Raw genomic sequence first — 6,000 nt, 5'->3', positions numbered from 1 at the left:
GTGATGATTGATTTTGCTGATTGTTATATACAAAAAAGGCTGTAGTGTGTAGCAAGTCTGCTGGAAGCACAGAGAAGCTGGATGGATGAGTCCAATTCTAGGTTGTGGGGAAAGGGGCTGAGATAGCCATCAGGGACACAACAAAAATAATCTAGAAATGTTAATGAGTAGGTGTCTAATGCTGTTCAACAGGGAGTGTCACTTCATCCTGGTTGGTCCAGATGCTTCCATCAGAGAACTAAGCTTTTATTATGTTCAGGATCATTGCCTTGTGAACTTTAGTTTGGCACCAGAAAACTTCAGCCTTCCAGTGCAAACATTCTTTTGGGAAGTCATCAGGGTGTGCTTGTAGGTAATCATGACAGTGGGGCATCTCTTTTAAAGCACAACTTAGCAGTATGTTGTGCAGAGAAAAACACTTTCTGAAGAAAAATCTGTTCTGCATATGCTTGTAACTTACTTCTTAAAAAAAAAGGCCAGAATTCTGCCTAGGCTAGTTATGTAGGTGTAACTAGGCATTGTCCTGGCACAGGTGTTGATATTTCCACACCTCTCTCACTTGTGAGCAAGGCTGCAACTTGGAAATGCATAAGTGTTGTGTTTCTGATTGTCATAGCCTTATTCACTGGCAGGGGGGAGAGGGAAACATCGTCCATCCACTCCTGAAGTAGCAGCAGAATAGGCCTCTTCAGTGTGGCTGATGCCAAGTAAAGTAGGTGGGGAGCTGGGGAAAGTTACAATTGTGCAATAGTAGAACGCTCATGACTCTGCAGAGATTGTAAATAGAGATCAGTTACAGATGCTTAATGCCAGATTACATATCCATAAGTGTGATAAAGTCAGTCTTCCTTACCCTTGGATTTTTTATCCATGGATTGAAGCATCGACAGCTTGAAAATACCTTAAAAATATATCAATTCCAATAGGCAAACCTTGATTTTGCCATTTTATATAAGGGACGCCATTGTACTATGCTATTAAATTTAATGGGGCTTGAGTATCTATGGATTTAGGTATCCATGGGAGGGGAGGTCCTGAAACCAAATCCCAGGGGATACCAAGGGCCTACTGTACTAAATTTTGGGCAGCGTCCGTCCGTCCGTCCATCCGTCTGTCGGATAAATATATGATTCATTTGTTTCTGGAGCACACATTAGAAGTGAACCAACAGTAGTCAAACTAAACATTTGGAGACACCTACAAAGTTTAGAGAATCTGAATGTGTATTATAAAGATGTACAACTGGGAGCCTGCATGAAACTGGTGGAGGCAAAGGACAGCTTCGAAATCCTTCTCTGCTGCCACTCCCTGTGCCAGTATTCCTAGGTAAATGTTGATCAGAGAAGTTACTTTTTGCAGCTGTTCCTAGGAACCTTAAGTCAACATTCACTTTGTGGGAGATGAAGCTTTTCTGGGAGATGAAGCTTAAAAAAAAGAAATGTTTCCAAGCTCTCTGGATTCCTGCTCACTTCTGGTGGGTCATTGAGGAGACCTTTTCAGATTAATCAGCCATTCTGCTTTGTAACATCAAAGCTAATAAAATTTAATGTTGGCTTAGCCTGCAGTAAAACTGTTTATATCTAAACTACTATGAATGAGCATGGCAGTGAGGAAAAGATTAATTCGGTTCCATAATCAGACGCCACTTTACATAGTGATCAGAGGAGTTTATTGTGACACTCTTGTCTTATATGCATATTAGAGATAATGACTAAGCTCTAGTTCCATTCACTCAGTCAATAAAGTGGATTAGAATCTCTTCTCTGTTATTTAAATAGCTTTTGAAAAGACTTTCACCATCCTGCCTGAGGGCCAGTTTGAACAGCTTGCTGTATCATGCACCATGGATAAAAGTTATGGTTATGCTAGAGATGGTGAACCAGTCTCCAGCAGCACTCATGGTATACCTCCAGAGATGTCATTTCAAAATTCAGGGTGGAAAGAGAGTTTAAAGAATGTGAGATTTTAATTCATGTGAGGTTGGTATGGGTAGAGGTTTTGAATAAGATTTAGTGCAAAAGCAACAGTGTGAAGAGAGAATTTTGTATGCAAGGGATCTTGCAGCACCTTTGAGACTAACTGTACAAAAGAAGTTCTAGCATAAGCTTTTGTAGACTTTGTTTACTTCCTCAGATGCATCCTCCATGAATTTCGTAGACCTGGTCTGTAAAAGCTTATTCTACAATTTTGTTCACACAGTCTCAAAAGGTGCTACAAGATCCCTTTCCATACTGATATTCCAGACTAACATGGCTATATCTATAAACTACCTGCAAGGAGACAACATGTTGTGGTAACACCATTATACTTTCTTATGGCTATTATCAACAGAGAGCACCCAGCTGAAGGAATGTGTGGCATTGGCGTAATTTATTGCACGTATATGTTACTCAAGACTTGTTTAACAGACTACTGCTTCCAAGGTTAGTCACTCTGCATGTAAGTGAGGCATTTATCAGGGCTGTCAAGAACAGGTTTGGGTCCAATGGTGGGGTGGGAGACCACTGGACAGCCTTCACAGCTGTTTGACAGCAGCAGATCTCCGTAATGGTTGGACCAGTGAACCAGCTAGTAAAGCACCTTTGGGCAAGGGAGGCAGCTTTGGACCAAGTGGGAAACAAGCTCCTGGCTGTGCATGAAGGAGGGAGACTGGAGGAAGAGGTTCTTCTCCCACTCTCTTCCCTCCTTGGCTTCTTGAAGGGTAAAAAAAGGCTCTGGTGGCATCCCCCTCCACTTCAGTTAAGCTCAGCTGAATAGCCAAAACTTCTTTTGAGTGGTAGGCTCTTCTCTAGAGCAAAAGCAGAGCATGCCTCTGAATATGTGCAGAACACATGTCCCTTGGATTAACCATGATCCCTGCATGCAGAGCTAGGATTAGGACTAAAGAGGCCAGATCAGTTTGTGTGACTGGCAAATTAACCTGATTTAAAAGAGGCACGTCTCTCTCCAAACATGTTGGTAGTTCCACCAAGTTTGAATAAATTAATTGAATAAATGGAGTGAAATACATTTAATTTTTTTTTTGTAGGAGTTTTGCAGAGGAAAGTGGATGAAGCTATTTTAATGCTAATGCCATTCCAGATATCACTGTTAATGCAAGATGTTCTCAATACTGGGAGCAGGCAAAGTTCATGGTTCGTTCTTCTTTCAGTGTGTCTTTATTTCCACACATGTATTGTAAGCAAAGGTCAGCTGTGACCGTCACAGTTTTGAAGCAAATTTATTTTTGAAGCTGAAGATGGAAGCTATGTTTCCCCTATATTATCCATGCCAATTCTTTCCCAAGCACAGGCTGAAAGAAGAGAACTCCATTGCTGCCTCCAACGCTTGCCAAGCCAGAGGCCAAGGGTGGTGATGAGGGGGCAGAAGGAAACAGCTTTTGCATTATGCTTGTTCCTTCCACTGTAAACCTGTTGATGAACCATATTCTCTTCTTTGTTCTTCTCTAGCTGACTCTAGAGTCTGCACCTACACTACAGAATTAATGTCATTTGAACCCTTTAACTGCTATGGTTTAATGCTATGGAAATCTGGGAATTGCCGTTTTGTGAGATATTTAGCTCTCTCTGTCAGGAAGCAGTGGTGCTACAACAAACTACAAATGAAACCATGGCAGTTAAGCAGGGTCAAACTGCATTAATTCCGCAGTGTGGCAGTAGCCTCTGTGGGAATTTGCTCAGCTGCTTGGAGTACATTTTCCTACAGGACAACATGAAATTGTGAGCATCTGTTTTGGTGTCCTTCCTGGTAAATGTAAGGCAATCTTTACAAGTCTTGCCCCAGTGATTAGCTCCTAAATGAAGGAGACAGGGTCTGTGACAACCCAGCAGTGGTATATTGCTGCTGCATGACTTATAGGCCTAAAAGGGCCACCACAAAACACACACAAATACACACACTTGACCAAAGATGAATAAAGGCTTGATCCTTGTGAGATTTTTAATCTTATCTGGCACAAGAGCTTCCTGAAATGGCTGTAGCAGTTGAAAGAGAAGTAAATGGAAAGTCAGAGCAATGCTCACTGAGATTAACTGAAAGACTGTGAGGCAGTATAGTCTCGCACTTTGTGCTGGCCTGACTGCATACTAAGGGTGAAGAAGGACTGAGTGTTCACACACTCCAAGCCCTTCTTCCTACACCGGGGCACCATCTTGGCATGTGCCCATTTACACAGGGTGTGCCAAGATGACGTCCCTCATGCACTGCTCCCAAACAGCGCCACATATAAGGGGTGTCATAATGCCACACCACGGCGGTTATGGCACCCTTCTATGGTGCAAAAATGCACTTCTGGTGCTGAAAGGGGTGGTGTTGAGCCGCCCATCTGTCAAGCCCCTGTATCTCCCTATATGAAACTGCCTGAACTTTAAGATTCTTGGGGAAGGGCTTTTTTTTTTGTCCTACCACCTTCACAGACCCAACATGGGAGAGAGCCTTCTCAGTGGAATTTCCCCCTTCCCAGAAAACTAGGCTACCCCCTTCCACTCTCCTTTAGCCAGTGCATAAAGATCTTTCCATTTAAATAGGCATTAATTGTTTGTAGGGAATCTATTTTATGTGTATTTTTTTTAAAGAAAACTTTATTATGATTTTAAAAGATTTTTTATTTGTTAAAATTAATGACATTTTAATATGACAATTTGTTTAATGGTGCCTTCTTATCAGGTTCTTAGCTTTAGCTTGTGTTAGCCTTGTTGGAAGGCACTTTGTGTCCCATGTTGGGAGAAAGGTAGAATATTAAATATATTAACTATATAGCCATTGATACAGCCCTCTGTGTCCATGAGTTTGGCATCCATGGATTCCACCATCCATGGCTAGAATATATATATATTTTAAATCCCAAAAGTAAACCTTGAGTGTTTTTTATATAAGGGTCACCATTTTGCTATGCCATTCTATATAATGGCGCTTGAACAGCCACAGATTTTGATATCCACAGGGGGTTCTGGAACCAAAACCCCATGGATAACAAGAGCCCACTGTATGTACATGCAATATCTCAATTATTTTCTGTGTAACATTTGGGTTGATGTATTCTCTGCTGGTGCTTGGGCCTAATGTATCTCTCTCTAATCTAAAGTCTCATATAATGCATTTTCAGATCAAGAAAAGAGGGCCCCCTTTTTAAAATCATCAACAGATGTGTTCCAGTATAGGCCACTGAACACACAGAGAGAGGGGAGGGGCTTCACCATGGCTGACCCATGCAAGTCATGAGGATAGTGTTGAATAGCCTTTCCCAAACCGCTGTTTACCAGCTCTTAAATCCAATTACTAGTGGAACCATGAATCAATGAGACTCAAGTAAGTGTTTCATTGGATCTACTCTAGTTCAGACCAAGAACTGGATTTAAGCCCAGATGTGCTGGACTGCATCTCCTTTCTTCCAAGCCATACAACCAACAGCCCTACCAACTGGCAACAGTGAAAATTGTAGACCAATGGAAGAACACCAAATTCCAAGGAAGCTAGGGCAACTCATGATCTTTTTTTCATCTCAGTTTGTCCTTTTCTATTTGTTGTACCATTACAAGATCAAGAGTTCTTGAGTTGGCTAGGAACCACAAACAAGCATGGAAAGAAGGCATATGCAATATCTGGCTCTATTTTACATAATGCTTGTTTGAGTAGGTGAGATTTCATTGAGGTGGATGGACTGCATTTCATGACAACAAAAGTGACAGAAAACAAATTTGTTGATTAAGTAACTCTAGGAACAAACTTTTTTCAGCTTTCCAGTGATTATTCGAAGCACAAATGTTTTTTATTCTGAATGAGGCTTCTAGTGATGTGCGTGTGTATCCTCATACAATCATCATAATCCCTGGGTGTCTTCCAGACTAGTATACTGTGACATAGCAATATGCAATTTCCATTCAAATAAACACATGTATATGTCTTGTTTCTTAATTTGAAACATTCATTTCCTTCCCTGTTGTTTCTACAGCAGTGGAAACTACTAACCACGATTGTAGTTTTGTATTTCAGAATCCTGTT

The sequence above is a fragment of the Sceloporus occidentalis genome, unplaced genomic scaffold (assembly GCF_023333645.1).
Source record: "Sceloporus occidentalis isolate IW3139 unplaced genomic scaffold, rSceOcc1.0.p SCAF_4, whole genome shotgun sequence".
Classification (NCBI taxonomy): Eukaryota; Metazoa; Chordata; class Lepidosauria; order Squamata; family Phrynosomatidae; genus Sceloporus; species Sceloporus occidentalis.
This window is presented reverse-complemented; position numbering follows the sequence as displayed.